Source organism: Hibiscus syriacus, unplaced genomic scaffold (genome assembly GCF_006381635.1).
Source record: "Hibiscus syriacus cultivar Baekdansim isolate YM2019G1 unplaced genomic scaffold, ASM638163v2 tig00110954_pilon, whole genome shotgun sequence".
Lineage (NCBI taxonomy): Eukaryota > Viridiplantae > Streptophyta > Magnoliopsida > Malvales > Malvaceae > Hibiscus > Hibiscus syriacus.
In genome coordinates, this window is record NW_024062931.1 from 1712480 (window position 1) to 1730211 (window position 17732).

The 17732-nt window shown below is 30.5% G+C and overlaps 1 pseudogene; it reads right to left on the bottom strand.

Moving 5' to 3' along the window:
• Nucleotides 1–11838: 11838 nt before the first annotated feature.
• LOC120148195 lies at nucleotides 11839–13341 on the bottom strand (annotated as a pseudogene).
• Nucleotides 13342–17732: the final 4391 nt, after the last annotated feature.

The window sequence follows — 17732 nt, forward strand, 5'->3', positions numbered from 1 at the left end:
AGTCTCATTATGTCATGATACTTCCCTTTTTCTTTTCCTTGCTCCCAAATCCTGCACATCACCAAACAAGCACTTTCCCATAACGCAACACCGATTACAAAATAAAATACCGCGACAAACATAATTCCACCATATGCAACTATATGCTCTTAAATGCATATATATGACCTATTGGGCTCTTAGAAAATCAATAACTTAAGTGAAAATGTCCCAAATATGACATTATACGGAGTTATCAACCCCTAAACTTAACTATTGTGTCCTCAAGCAATGGATAGTATTTAGCAAAATAAAAATACAATTGCAAGTTCAGAAGCATAATAGTTATATGGGATAAAATTTTAGCCCTCAGAACATTTGGCTTCAACACGCTAGACTAGTTTGAGAAATCAAGTATGTCCCTAGGGCAAGATCGTTTGTGAGGGCAAGATCGTTTGTGTGAGTGTATACGTATTTTTATCAAGTCCATGCTTAACAAACCTACAAATTTTCTAAGCAAGCTCTCTTGTTTTGCAACGACATTACTAAATTTTCTCCCATACTGTTTTCTTTTTTTTTTTAACTCTTGTATGATGGGAGTCAACCCATCACACCTACCTTCCACCCCTGAGTTAGTCCGGTATAGTCATCCCGTGACTACTTTCATTCACTCATATGCCATAGCTGCCATTTACTTATATACAGTTTCCAGGCAATTGTATGGAATAGCGGAGTGTCCCTCTACAGATATGTCAAAGCATTTATTCATAATTTCATTCCCTTTCTTTTTAGTGTGGGGTTTTCATCAAAGTTTTATGCCACGACATTCAAGAATTTCTTATAAAAAATTTCTAAGTTCCTTATGTATGGAAAACATACAATCATGTATTCAAAGGTTTCAAAGAAGCAAGTCCTAAAGTTTATTTTATCATCCTCAACAGTCATATACATTCAATTCTAGCCATAAAGAATTCATCATCATCGGGCATCCTTAATTTATTCCAGAAAACTAATTCTAACACTTACTAATGTCATGACATATTTACTATACTATATTATCCTGGATGGTATCGATACCCTTAGGGTGAGCGTTGATCAAGTCGAGTCAAATAATTTGAGTTATTCAAGTTAACGAGTCTTATTTTACAACTCGAAGTTGACTTGAAATTTTTTTGAGTCGAGTCAATTTTTGAGTTTCTATTTTTAAATGTAATTGTGAATATTTATAATATTATAATATTATTTGGTTCTAATTAAGGCCTTTCTATAACCATATATACAAGAAATTTTTTCTTTTTTCTTATGTGATATACACTATCATACAAAGTCCAAGGACTCGACTCAAACTTGAAATAAATCAACTAATTACTAAAAATTGAGTTATTCGAGTTGCATTTTACAACTCGGTTTGAACTTAAATTTTTTTCGAGTCGAATCGATTTTAGGAAATTATTACTAAAATAATTAAAGCTAGAAACAAGAATCATCTAGAATGACATAAAACTAACCTTGGTTGATGCTCGGGAAACGATCAGGACACCCGAGTTACTTTAGTAATGATATTGGTTTGAGGAGTAGAATTTTATCTGGATAACCTTAGGTAGTGTGTGAGGCCCAAACAGTCGCGATGGGTAGGTTAATAGGGTGTTGTGTTTGATGTAGAGATTTCAAACCTCACCTAGGTAGATTAGATGAGTGTGTGTCTCGAGTGTAATCCTCCGACACCATGATGTCTACCCTAGAGTAGAGTGTAGTATACGAGTATATTCACTATCCTTTTTGCACTCGATAACATGATCATTTAATGAACACTTTTAGTATTGTTTAGTGTTAGTGGCACTAGGGTAGTGAGATTAGTGTTCATATTTGTTTTCATGAGCAGATATCCAGGAGGAGTGTTCGAGGAGCTTATTTCACAACAAGCATCCCAGATCGAGCAAGCAATAAAGTACAACTATAACACCCCCAACCCGTACCCGACCCGAATATGAGTCTAAAGTGTCACATTGATTCTCAAAACATTTACTTTTACATAATACCCAAGATTTAATTGATATTTCTAATAAAACCATTTACTTTTTATGATAAAACATATGGTTTACAAAACTGATCAGAGCGTATCTAATACAATCTTTTAACTACATGCCAACTAGATTCTATATAAAAATACATGTTATTCATTTATGTTCTGATCTGACCTTCAGTAAGGAGAAAAACATGTCTTGCTCATAGCTTCTCTTCCTGCTTTCCTGAACCTACGTGTGAAACACTCACACGCTAAGTCTTAGACTTAGTGAGACATATAAATCCATATGAAATTATTAAATGTATGTATATATCATGAATACAACGTCATACTTGTATACATACTTTTTCATGTAACAATTACATACACACATGTATGTCATCATTTATATTTCATACTCTTATATGATTATCCTTTCTATCTCTTATCTCTTGTTCATATGATCTCTTATTTTCATATTCTATATCTTACAACATGTTCTTACATCATCATATGAGTCATTGATATAATATATATATATATCTATATATATAATATATTCATGTACATCACATAACAAATGTCAAACCCATAACACACATTCTTTCTTGTAACACATACACATATTCACATATACCTCATATAAAACATGTAACACATTTCTCATTACAACTCACATTTATTGTTATCCTTTTGGTTAGCCCATGCACACTATGAGAACTTAAGGTATGTGAGTACATAGAGGTTGTGCACAATATTGTCACCACAGCTCGTATAAATCCACTAGGGGGCATAGAATTTGTCCGTATGACCACTATGTCCTGAAGGACCACTGTGTCCGAAGGACCATTATGTCCCGAAGGACCACTATGTCCCGAAGGACCACTATGTCCCGAAGGCCCATTATGTCCCAAAGGACCACGTAGACCCTCGACTCTTGGCATGCCAACTATACCTATAGCTCTCTTTTATATAACATGAGCATTATCATTTATCTTTTTACATATTCGTAGGCACATAGTTCACTTCCAACATAGCATATTTCCATGTAAATTCACATTCACTATACATAACTTTTTCACTTTTACTTGAATTCTTTTTCACATAGCTCATAGTTATGATTTATCTAGAACACATGTACATACATATTCTTGCTCTCACATGGTCATGTATCTCATTTTAATTAATCATTTTATTTATATACCACTCATATCACATATCTTATTTCATATAAAACTTATATTTATATCTATATCATCACAGAATCCTACATCTTATCTCAGAACATGTTCACATATACATATTCTTGCTCTCACATGGTCATGTATCTCATGTTAATTAATCATTTATATTCATATACCACCTTCATATCACATTATCTTATTTCATATAAACTTATATTTATATCTATTATCATCACAGAATCCTACATCTTATTATCACATAAATCATGGCTATCAAATTTATCACACAATATACATTCATATAAATCATATATACAGATGCAGTTAACTTCTAAATGCATATATGTATATCCAACTACTCATAAACATCATATGCAACATGCTTGTATCTTTGTACTCAGGTAATCTAATATCGGAATTAGACTCATCGCAAGTCTAAATTCCCTAACATAACATGTACTTACTATTATGTACTCACCTGATCACCAATAACACTACCAAGCTCTTTCTCTTTCTTGCGCATCTTACTTTGACAACCTATCCAAACTTTGCTTTCGATCGAATCTTAACTTGATAATCATTCCGGAACTTGTTCGTGCTCGATATCTATATAATCGAACATTGATACATATCATATCCAATTGATATATTCAAATCTATCATTTCTTAGACCAAAAGAAATGTCTATTTCAATTTCCCCTTGAAGTGCATCGATGCATTCTACAGTGCATCGATGCATTCTTTAACATGTGCATCGATGCACTACCCATGCATTGATACACAAATTACCTTCGATGTTTTCATTTTAAGGGGATGCATTGATGCACTCCTTATGCATCGATGCACCAATTGCATTCGATGTTTTTCTTTAAAGAGTGCATCGCACCTTGCCCAGAATTTGCATTTTAAGCCCGAAAATCATAAATTCTTCATTCAATTCTTTTATTTTAAGCCCCTATTATGTCTTTAAATTCAACTACCATTACTTAAACCAACTTATATCCATGTAAACCATCTTTATCTTCCATATCTCATCATGATTCTTAAAATTTAAGAATCTTACTAAACTTTCAACTTTGTTATTAATCCTTTCTAACTTCATATATCTCTTATTCTTAGTGATGACAAGTCAAATTCCTTCTCAAATTTCACTTATTAACTCTTTTCCATAAATTCATCTAAAAACTCATTTTATTTAATCTCTTCTATATCTTTCATCTTGTTGTTTTAGAACAAATTAAGCTTTCTTTAAGCTTAATTATCATCCAATGATCATAACCCAACCTTAAAATCAATAATTAATCAACAAACAAAGAAACTCACCATTGAGTCAAGCCTTCATGTATTAAGAAAGAAGAAGAGAAGAGAACTCTGGAACCTTTTCTCTCTTCCCACGTGTTTTCCTTATCTTATAAGGAAAATAAAAATCTTCCTTATCAAATGACCCTTTTGTCCTTCAATTCATCTTATAATTACTAACAACTTTTATGATTTATTTCCAAATAAATCATTGAACTAATCCATGGTTCTACTCTAGTCACCAAATTCTGAAACTTTACAATTTGATCACTAACCCGGTATTGAGGATGTTACAAAAACTTAAGTCATATTCCTTAGAGAGCATTTATTATTCACAGACCTTCTTGTACTTGAGTCGTAACTTTATTTTGTATACTCAGTTGTATTATTTTGATATACTTATTTTGGGAGCTTTCCAATGTAAACTCTATTATTATATTTATATTTTTTATTTAACTTTGAATGGTTTTAAACAGAAGATTTATTAAGTATTTAAAGAAAAATTTTGCCATTTTGTTGGTCCATTGTGGCATTCTAATCGACCAAATTTGTGCCGTATCGGATTAGAGTGTTAAAAATTTATGGGTTTTGGTATTTATATCAGGTTTTAGGATACATATGATATCATGTATTTATACTCTTCATATTTTGTACGTTTATAATGGATTATTGTTTACATTGCTCATGGAGGTAGGCAAGGCTGAACTACATTAAATTTTATCTTTTGTGGATGTCTTATTTTATGTTGATATTGCTTTTGTTATTTTTTCACTCTCAAATTCATAACAAGTGATATTAGAGATATGGTTTGTGTTGTGGAGTTTTAAAGGAATTTATTGATTTGAATTTTATTAACGATTTTGGAGACATGGTGATGAATTTGCTAAATTGAGTTCAGTTGCAAGAGAGTAATTTTCGATTGATCCAGTGATACCTCAATGAATATTACATAAGATTTATAGTTGTTGAGGACTTGATAGTGGTGCTTCAATGAATATGCGTCTTACATAAAAGTTAAAGTTGTTGAAGACTAATGTTTTTATGAAATTTAAGTTAAGGGGAAATTTTTCATATTTTGACATAAATTATAATTGGTAATTAAGTTGGATTTTAGTTATAATTCTAATGATTAAAAATTACTTGGTAATTAGGGGTATTTAATAAATAAATATTTATTTAGGCAATAATTATTGGTGACCAAGCATTTGACTCTATAAATAGAGATAATGTCTTAGCCTTCAAGGTTATGTGATAGTTCTGTAAGGATAGTGGAAGAGTGTTTTGAGATATATTGGATTTTGGTATCTATATCAGATTCTGGGATACATGTGATATCATGTTGACCCAACTCGTCGACCTGAACCTAAAAAATCGGGTAATTCTCAAAAAAAAAAATTACCCGAACAGCCAGGTACTCGACCCATATTTTTCTCAAATAGTTGGGTCGGATATAGGCAAAAAAAATTATAACCGGTACTCACCCAGTAGTTTTAATATATATATATATATATATATATATAGTTTAAATTATATTTTTATTTTATGTTGTTTAATATTTTTTCTTAAAACTAAATTTAAATCCCTAAATTTTCTGAGGTTTGTTAAGTTTTGTATTTTTCAAAAAAAATTATTAATTTATTAATATGTGTTTCGTTAGAAAAAATCATAATCAATTTTAATAGTTTTAGTGTTTTCTTTTGAAAATAACTTTAATATATATATATATATATATATATATATATATATATATCCATATTTATGCTTAAAACTAATTTTAAATCACTATTTTTTTTTGTATGGTTTATACATTATGAAATTTTAATTTTTATATATTTCCTATGTGATTCTTTTTTTAAAATAAATTAAAAAATGGATTGGGTACCTTATCGAAAAAATGGGCACCCGTATTAACGACTGGGTCACGGGCCGACAAATATACCCAGAAACCTGGTACCCAATACTTCGCGTGCCAAAAAATGCAAGTACTGGTTTTGAACACCCCTAGTATTTATACTCTTCGATTTTTCTACGTTTAATGAATTATTGTTCATCTCACCAGTAAAGGTAGACAAGGCCGAACCATGTTACATTTTGTCTCTTGTGCATGTATTATTTTATGTTGATTTGCTTTGGTTATTTTACAACTCTCAAATTCCTAACACCACTTATTAGGGGTGTTTAAAAAAATACTTGACCCGGTTGATTCGGCGTCTACCCCGCGACCCAAATCTAAAAAATATGGGTAATTTTCTAAAAAATTACCCGACCCGTGATTTTTTAGGTAGTTGGGCCGGGTCTGAGCCGATTTTTTTATAACTGGGTACCCGACCCGGTAATATATATATATATAGTTTAAATTATATTTTTTATTTTATGTTAGTTAATATTTTACTTTAAAATTAAATCTAAATCCCTATTTTTTTCTTATATTTGTGTTATGTACTTTTAATTTTTAAATTTTTATTAATTTATCAATATGAGATTTCAAGAAAGTCACAATCTATATTAATAACTTTAATTTTTTTCTTTTAGAAATAAACTTTATATAATATATATATATATATATCAAATCACTAATTTTTGTGTATGGATGGTGTATAATGAACTTTTATATTTTATGTATTTTCTATGTGATTTTTAAAAAAAATTATATCAAAATTTAAAAGAAAAATATGAATCGGGTAGTCGTGACCCGAAAATGCAGGTACCCGACTATCGAATACCCGAACTTAAAAAGCCGGGTACGGACTAACAAATATACTACGTACCTGAAGAACCGAGTCCGAACTGGGATAGGTGACAATGCCATACTTCGTGAAAGCAAGACCATGAACAATATAACCTTGAGTCTCCATCACTCGTACGAATAAGAATCCGGGTGAGCAAAGTTTACCACGCTTTCAGTCTGATTTTCTGAGGTCAATGCGCATGCAATTTATACAAAGTATGTAGGGAGGTTTTATGATGAGAGTGAGGTGATATGGTTGTTTGTCTTGGGTATATTTCAATTGATTTTTTTTTTGTTACGAGGTAGTTTATATTCATTGCACAAATTATTGATGAGAATAAATGGATTATGTTGGTATTGAGAATTCATCCTTTTTTTTTGAACAAAAAGTTGCACCCGACATCGGTGGTCAGGGGTGGAACATTATGGGTCAAGGGGAGCCTTGCTCCGCCATTTATTTTTTTAAGTATTAATTAATATTAAAATATTTTTTTTTGAAAAATAAGTAAAGAAAATTTTTTAGGCCCCCTCAACTAAAAAAGTTATATTATGAAAAATAAAAAATATTTAACCCCACTATAATAAATTCTTAATTCCGCACCTATAGGTAGTTAAGTGGTCGTTGGCTAATATCAAAATCTTTTATTTTAACGAGGGAAAAGAGTGGAGGTAAGGATATTAGGTGTTAGACCCCTCTAAGTCTTGGTTGAGAGGTTTCAAAGTGTCTTTCACTATTAGTGTCAGACGTAAAGTTATTATAACTACTCGTAAGTTGACAAGTTTAGTATATATGATCGGATATAGTGACGAATCTAGGAAAATTTTATTGGTTGGGTCAATATAAATATAGTTAAATATTATCTAATATAATTCATATATTTTTAATTTTAAAATAATAGTAATTATATGTATTTAGACTAAATATATATATATATATATATATATATATATATAATATAAATTAAGTTAATATTTTTTTAATATGATTTGTATTTTTTTAAAATTATATTTTTTATTATTTTAGGGCTTGGGATGAGCCATGGAATATGTAGGCCCATTCTTAGATACGTCATTGGTCGGATAACAACAGATTTAGTTCTTGTTAGTCAGATTAAAATCGTGGAGGAGTTTTAAAAAAGATACAACAAACTTTAATCAGATGTGCAATGTGATTCATCAACTTGTAAGGGAAAGATGAAGAAACGATTACATCAAAGTCATTCCTTGGACATCGTACAAAATCGGGCTATTTGGTGAATGAATATTATTTACACTTTATAGTAGGGTTGAGCAACGAAACCGAAATATCGATTTAAACCGACTATTCGATTTGGTTTATGTTTTTAAATTTGTGGTTTGTTTCGGTATAGTTTAAAAACTAAATATTTAATTCAGTTTGGTTTCAGTTTTTTCATATGAAAACCTTTTGAACCGAATTAAATCGAATTGAAAAAAATAAAAGAAAATGAATATCCAAAAGTCATTCATTTTGAATATATTATAAGATAAATTAAAAATAAAATATTAAAACTAATAATATTTTTAATAAATTTAAATTTATATATTTGCAATCGATTTAAGCTTTAAATTTACGTTTTTTTGGAGGTTGAGTTTGAAAAATAGTGAACGGTCAAAAACCGCTAAATCAAACCGAACCGAACCGAAAATCATAGTTTTTATACCATTAAATTTTGGTTTTGGTTCCCATTTTCAAAAACCGACATAAGGCGATTCGATTCATAATTTAGTGAAAATCAAACCGAATCGTATACGCTCCTACTTTAGCCTTAGTTCGCTCATAATTACTAGGCCTAAAATGAACTGAACGTTCAGCGAACCGTTCATGAACCGTGCGGCTGGAAGTTCGTTTATGTTCGTTTATTTATTAAATGAACGAATATGAACAAGATTTTACGTTCGTTTAATTAAGTGAACGAACACGAACAAATGACTCGTTCGTTCATTTACGTTCGTGAACCGATTATGTGTTTTTATGTTCGTTCATTTATGTTCATTTATGTTCGTTCATTTATGTTCGAACAGGCAAGTTGAATATGTTACGAAGATTATTAAAGTTGTTTGGATTTCAAGAAGATTATTGAAGTTGTTTGGATTTCAAGAAGATTGTTTTGTTGAACAATTAACTTTAAGACTTTATTATGTTCATAACTTATTTTGCTTTATGTATGTTTTTGTCGTATTCGAACAAATTAACTCTAAAGTTGCAGGTTATATTAATGAATTTTAAGTTGTTATTCTTGTTGTTTACTTTTTTTTTACATTCATTTATTGTGTTTGAATAAGTTTGTTTTTTGTGTTTGTGTTGTTCGTTTATTGTGTTCGTTTATGTTCTTTCGTTTGTGTTTGTTTATGTTCGTTTATCATTTAAATGAACAAACTATATTCCTTAATGAACGAACTGAACAAAAAAAAAATTAGTTTATGTTCGTGTTCGTTTATTTATTAAATGAACGAACATAAAAATATATCCGTCGTGTGTGTTCGATTCGTTTACATGCCTAATAATTACCTTACTTTTTAAATAATTTTGCGTTGTTCTACATTTTTAACATGTTTTTATTGTCTTATGTTTCGTTTTTAGTTATTTTACCGTATTAACATGTTTTTCATTTTTTTTATGAATTATGACTTAGTGAGCTCTCTTCAAGACGTTTCTAACATTTTCATGCTGCACAATAAATATTATGTATGCATATACCAGGGATGGATCGAGAATGCGAATGGGTAATTGTCCCCTATAAATTTAAAATTATTATATATATTTTTTTTTATGTATTTTTTATTAAAATATATTTTCGACCCCTGAAGTTTAAGTTCACCCCTAATATAAAATCTTGCGTCTTGTATACCTCAAACTTTAATATTTTCAACTTCCACCTATTTTTTTAAATATCAATTAACCCCAAATTTTCATAGTTTATTCATATTAGGTCCCTGATTTTGTTAGAATTCGTATATTAACCATTGAAATTATATATTAAAAAAAACTTAAATTTCCAAAATTTACAACTTAACACCTCAAATTCGTATTGTTTTCCCCACTTTAATCCAAAATTCCCATTTTTCAATTAAAACCCTAAATTTAAATTTTAATAAATTAAAAGCACGACAAAATCATTCAAAAAAATTCTAACCTCGTAATTGAGGCCTTAGAATTAGTTACACATTTGAAAACTTTTTAATAGAAACAAAATAAGAGAATACTTTTATGTGCATTCCCCTCTCAAACTCATCAAAATCAACATCATATTCCTAGAATTTGGATGGTTAAAAGAAAACGAAAGAAATAGGCTTTATTAAACTTTACCAAAAAAAAAAAGGAACTCCACTCGAGTGGGGTCCTTTTGTTAGAAAATTTTCCAGAATAGAACCTATCACATGAGACAAAAGTTGGGGTACCCATGTTCCAAATTTTTACATTACAATTACATTATGGAGCCAATTACAAATGAAGAGACAAGTGGATGGCGATTCCCTAAACTGGTTTAATATCAAACATCCAACGGCTAACACGCCTTCTCTTAAACTCCCATCGCCCATCTTAACCGTAGAAGAATCGGTGGACCATGATGCCTGCCCTCTGTCATCCCCTTCTCCTTGCGTCATTCCATGTCGCTCCATTCTAAAAAAGTTCGTCTTATAGGCAAACTATTGAACTGGTCATCTTTGTTTATATGCATTCACTTTTGTTCATTGTTTTAATTGCTTAGTTTATTAATTTATATTTTTAGTCAGCCTTGTTATCGATTTATAATATTTTAATTTTTAGAAGGTTAAATATCATTAATTTGATAACATGATGCGTTAGTAAAATATATTGATTTTTAATTGATCTATAAACATTAATTAAAATTAATTTTACCCATAATTTTAAATAAATATCAATTTAACCATTGAATTTTAGATAAAATTAATTATTAAACACAGCTTCTTGCACTTAAATTAAGCTAATTCTTACCCCCTGTTTTTGGTTACATAATTCTTACCTTTTTAAAGTAACTAACAATATTAATCAACCATGTGTTAATCCAGCGTAGAACACCACAGAAGATGAGAGTGAGCTGACGAGTGACAAATTTCACTAAGGCTTCAAGAGCCGCTCTGGAGTGAGTGTGGTACTTTTAAACTAATACACTTTTATCTTCTAGATATAATTGTTATAATTTTTTATTTCCCCCTTTTTTTCATTATAATTTTTGTGATACTTCTTTTTAGCAAAAATATTTTTTTTCAAAAACTTATTAATTTGATTATGATATAGATTTATATTTTAAAAGAATATCAGTGATAAATTTATATTATTTTATTTAAAGTAAATCAAGTTTTCTATGCAGATTTGTAGAATATAAGATATTTTCAACAAAATAGACATCCAATTCGTACAGACGAGGTTAATTGAACTAAGTTTTAAGATCCAATGATTGTTAACAACGGCGACCGATGATGATTGACAATCGACAATAAGGGAGAATGATGACAGATGATGATTGACAATCCACAATAAGGGAAAATTTATGATAAATGAATCAAAATATACACTAATAATCCTATGACAATGCAAGATACTAATACTATATTTCGAAAACGAAAAGGCTTATACAAGGAAGCAAAAATGAATGATGCATTTTCCATATAGATTATTATTACGACATTAACAATTTAGCAACATCCTCTCTAAAATTCCAGAAAATAAACAAGGCTTCTCTTGACCCAATTCAGCTCACCGTGTAAGAGAGAAAAAAGAAAAGGAAAATCCAAAAATTCAGTAATTTGAATCTCATACCATTAGATACAATACTGTACACAAGCAACAATGCTGCTTTGCGCTCGGAATCTCTGACCGTCGCCCACGGCGATGAAGCAGGACTACTTAACCAAGTTGATTTCTCTCCGGTGACGGAGATAATTCCGCGGATGAACAGCTCTCCCTACCCACTGAATGCCCCGGAGGATCTTTCCCAAAAATCTCTCTGGGCAACAAAACCTCGGAAACCCCGAAAATGGCAACTGGATTTTGGTCAAAACCGTTTGGGTAACCGACGCCTGAACGATTCCCGTATCAATCGCAACGGATCCGTTGACTCTCGAAATGTTGAGAGTGAAGCTACCCGCGCCGCTATCCTCAGTCGCTAGTGTGGGTTGAACCGGGTTCACGATCGATTCCAGAGAACCCAATAATAAGTATGAAGCACGTGGAATTTTAGAACCACCGATTTCTTATCAGCCGGAAGTGACTGCAATCTCACGTTTCCAGGCAGATCGCCGAAAGCGCCGTCCGTGGAACAAAGAGAGTGATCCCAGCACCACCTTCGTCGGCTTCGAATTCATCGACGACGCCGGACGAGGATAACAATGCGGCCGCGACGTTGAAATTGTGGCCGTCGATCAAGGCTTTGGTGATGTTGAGGCCGAGAGGGGGCGGGTTTCGGAAGCCATTAGGTTGAAGTCGTACGGGACGAGGAGGGAATTGACGGCGAGGATCGTGATATTGTAAGGCAGCGTTTTTATTAGGACAAAACGGTCGCGTTTGAAGCGCTGTAAGGGGCGGGTGATTGGATTGTAATGGCGTTGGTTAATGGTTGCGCGTGATGTTGACGGCGCCGAAGTTGGCAGGGCCCGGCCGGTTGTTTGGAGGAGGGTGGTTACGAGGACGCCGGAGGGCGGGATCTGGAGGAGGTTGGTCCAGGAGAAGTATTTTAGGAGGATGTGTAGCGGAGGATGTCGACGAGTGAGGACGGAGGGAGGCGGCGAGTGAGATCGGAGGAAGGGGGAGCGGAGAGGTAGAGTTTGGGACGGCAAGTAGAGTGATGGGGTCTTGGCGACGCGTTAGGTCGGAGAGGACAGAAGTGAAACTGAAGAGGGAGGCGAAGGAGGTGAAGTTTCGGAAAGAGGAGAGAATGGAGGTTATGTTAAGCTCAGTGACGGCGGTTGGTGAGGAGGCGGAGGATGAGGATAGGAGGAGGAAATAAAAGAATGTGAAAGAGGTAACATGGGAAATAAGGAATGGAACTGCCATGCCTTTGAGCTCTCTCTCTCTCTTGCAGAATTTTAGAGTGAAAGCAAAAAAGAATGGGTGGACTGTGGAGAGAGATGCTTTGATTGTTTCAAGAGCGAGTGAGTGCGAGTGAGTCAGAATATGATTGATTTGATGGATAATTCCAGCCTATAAATATGTTAATTAAACATTTATTTTATGGCCGTTTAATATTATGAATTTATATATTTTCCTTTATTAATATTAATAATTTGATATTTCCTGTTGTATAAAAGTCAGCTACTTTTTGTTTATGTTTGCTGTGTCCTCACTCGCGACTCTGGTGTGAGTGAGAGTGAGGACACGTGCCGTTATTGACCGAAGACGTTTTTAAATGCAAATTACTAATAAGGTAAGGGAGGGTAGTGAACAAGCTTCAATGTCCTAAGCAAAGCTTGATCTTTGTAATGACTTCAGACAGACGGACTCTTCTGGTTTATGTTAATGTCAAGTGTCCTTACACCATTATTTCAAATTTTAATATTCAATTTGACCCAACTAAAATATTATACTAATTTTCATAATATAGTAAATAAGTGTATAAATTATACCAAAAATTTAATTTTTAATGTCTAAAGAATTTTCCTTAAAAATAAATACTTAAAAAATTTTCATTTATATTTTTAGGTGTCTATCGTTAAAAAAATTTTGTTAAGTGACACATTTTACGTCCAAATTTTTTTATAATATTTTTAAATAATATTTTATTTTAGATAAATATGGATGTGACACTGTCACTTAACGATTTTTTAACGGTATGCACCTAAAAATATGACGGAGAAAACTTTAGTCATATATTTTTAACGAAAATTTTTAGATACTAAAACGTTTTCGATGCATTTTTTAGACACTTATTTTTGTATTAAGCCTATCATAAATCTTATAAAAGTGAATTAATAATATAAGAATATTGTACGAACCATTTAGTTCAATACTTAAAGGAAGGAATAGTTGTTAATCATAGAAATCATGGGTTAGAGCTCCAATTATTATAGCAAGGTGATTAAGTGTTCACTGTCAAATGGTTAAGAGTATTTAAAACATATACTACTTTGTAATCACCTTAGTTTAATAAAAAAAATATAAAAATAATTATAAACTTAAAATTCAGGTTAAACATATAAAATTTAATTAAAACCATCCGTCCTAAAATTTAATAATTTAAACATACATACAATTGAACCCTACTTTTTTACTTAAAAAAGACAATTTTTTTTAAAAAAAATCTATATTTAAAGTGATCTAAGTCTGAATTAAAATTTATATGATATTATGATTAAATTATAAAAATAATATTATTAAACATAATTAAACAAAATAATTATATATAATAAATATAATATTTAATTTAATAAATTTAATAATTAATTTTAAATTAAAATTAAAATTTTAAATGTGTAAAAATTAAATTTTAAATGTGTAAAAATTAAAATGACCCAAATAAAATAAGTAGATTAAATCTATAAATACCTACAATAATTCCGCATACATAAGTAGACTCGTGGTTCATGGAGATATGTATTTGCATGTATCACGAATGTAATGTATTTCTTTCGTCCATTTTAAAGATTAAAGGGTTTTGAGTTTTTTTTTTTATTAACTGGTAAATTTTTGTTTTTCTAGTGCAGTTTCAAAAGTAACATATTATTCATTAATATTATCGATTTATAACAAATGATCACTCCACTAATTTGTAATAAAATGATCATTCTACTGTTATTTCCGTTAAATTGATAACATGACAATATTACAAAAATGTTAATATTTAGTTTTATCCTTAAACTACTGCTAAAACATCGAATAGATACTTAAACAATAATTTTATATCAAATTTCTTTAAAAAATCTAATTTTCTTTTTTTATAAATACCCGCCACCACCAACACCACAGTATTCCTCCCCACCTCTCCACCTCATCAGCCCCCAAACCAATCTGAACCTACTCAAACGAAAGCCTATGGATACCATTCCTTAAGCATTTCGATATGTGACAATGCTACCGCAGCTTAGCATTCATGTAGTCAAAAGAACAATTATCCAAATATTATAAACGCTAGAGATATATAAATTTATATGACCAGCCCATTGATTTGAAACTCACCTATCTTTTATAATTGATCATCATCAACTCTTTCCTCTCTACCCTCTTCATTATTGGAAAATGGTGAATTTAATTGATATATTTAATATTATATTAAATTTATCATTTTTATATTCAAATTAAAGAATTTTTATTTAAAATTTAGTAGGATTTGAATTTGAATATTAATAGGAAATACTCTTTAATAAGTCAATTTAAGAAGTATTTGTTATCTTTTTTTAATTTTGAATATTAAAAGATATTATATACTTTTGTATATTTCAAATTAAAATAATATATGTTTAAATTTAAATAGTAAAGGAGTTTTACCTATTGACCATTGCAGATTAAATATATTATTTAATTTGAATATTAGTAGGATAATTACTTTGAATATGTCAACTTAAAAATGTATTTGTTACCTTTTTAATTTTGAATATTAAAGATAATTATATACTTTTGTATATTTAAATTAAAATAATATCTATTTAAGTTTGAATGATAAAATGAGTTTTATCTTTTGAATATTTCAAATTAAAGATATTGTTATTTTTAATGTTGATTATTAAATATATATTTATTTAAATCTCTCTTGAAATCCCCTATAAATAGTGAGCAAACATGTTAGGTTTTTCACATCTCAAATATCTCACAACTCAGTTTTCAAGAACTTCTTTTATCTTGAAAAAGTTTTATTTGCCTTAGTTTTTTCGGTGATAGTCAAAAGCAAGGATCGCTCGTGATATGTGCAGTGTGCTACTGTAGCTGATCATTTGTTGTATCCTATGAGATAGATGACCAACAAACTCGAGCACCAAAGGAGTGGCCGAAAATCTGTCATAAGAAAACTGTGCGACAGTCCTCAATTGATTCCAATCGATAGATCAAAATAAAGGATATTTTATTTCCATTTATTTTATCTTATCTTCTAAGAAGTTTAACCTTTTTGGTTTATTTTCTCATGATGATTTGTCTCAAATTGTTATTTCGAATAACAATCAATAAGAGTAAACTCGTTCATTCACTTTATCACTTTGTACTTTAGATATTTATAATGATATTTATTTTATTCATTATTATTTTTCTATATCATTATTGGATTAATTTGTGCGTGCTTATTCTAACAATTAAGACATATTTGATTTTCTTTTTTTTCGATAATATAAAATTCGTGAATTTAATCTTTATTGTGTATAAGAGAACTGCCAAAAATTCAACAAAACAAATATTGGATGAAAATCAAGAGGAATTTACGCCAAAGATAAGTTTCCTTCAATTTTGAATTTATAAATTTCAAACTCTTTGAGGAATATTTTTGAATTTAATTTTAATGTGAGATATGACTCCATTAAAATCTATGTAGGATTTAAAGAATTGGCTCCATTCATGATATCTAAAGTATTGTTATGTGTCTTTGCTAAAAGAGAAAAAACAAAGTTATAGAAAAATTTATTTTCTATAAACATAAAGTTGAAAACCAACTTAATAAATAGATTAAAATGATAAGAGGTGTGCACCTAAAATAAATGGAGTAACAAAGAGGAAGAATTGAACAATGAACGTAATGCTAAGAAGTTCTGAGTTGTCACAGAACATGTGCGGGAGAGAGAAGTTGTTCTGTCAACTAATTACCTTTTAAATAAGGTTCACCGGAAAACAAAATGACAAGACACCATATGAGTTATGAAAAAGTTGAAAACCTATGTCATACAAATTCTTGGAAATGTGCGAGTGTCTTTGAAAGGTAATTGTCGTATTACCAAAATAAATGATGAATTGTATTTTCTTTGACTATCCTATTCTTAGAAGGATAGTCTGATGCTAGTTGAAATTTGATATTTAAAATATCAACATCACAAGTGAATATGTTTCACATTGGAAGGAAAAAATGTCATGGAAATCCTTAAGAAAACGGTTATAACCACATTCATAGTGAAATATGAGTTTAAAGCTCTAGATAAGTCTGGAGAATTAGTTGAATTGCATTGGAATTTCTTGGAGGATATTCTTAAATGGCTTAAACATGTGCCCACATTATGTTTATACTGTAACTAGTAAGTATAATAGTAAGTCGAGACATATGCGTCGTCCACATAATACCATAGACAACTGATCTCAAATTGAGTTATCTCTGTTCATTTTGTAAGATTAAAGGATAACATTGTGGATCCGCTTATTTTCTCAGTGTCCGAAAATCTGTCTTAAGGAAATTGTGTATGACAGACCTCGACTGATTCCGATCGATAGATCAAAATAAATGGAATATTTTATTTCCATTTATTTTACCTTATCTTCTAAGAAGTTTAACATTTTTGGTTTATTTTTTTAAGATTGATTTTACCTCAAATTGTTATTACGGATAACAATATCAAGATAAAATAAACTCGTCATTCTTTTATCACT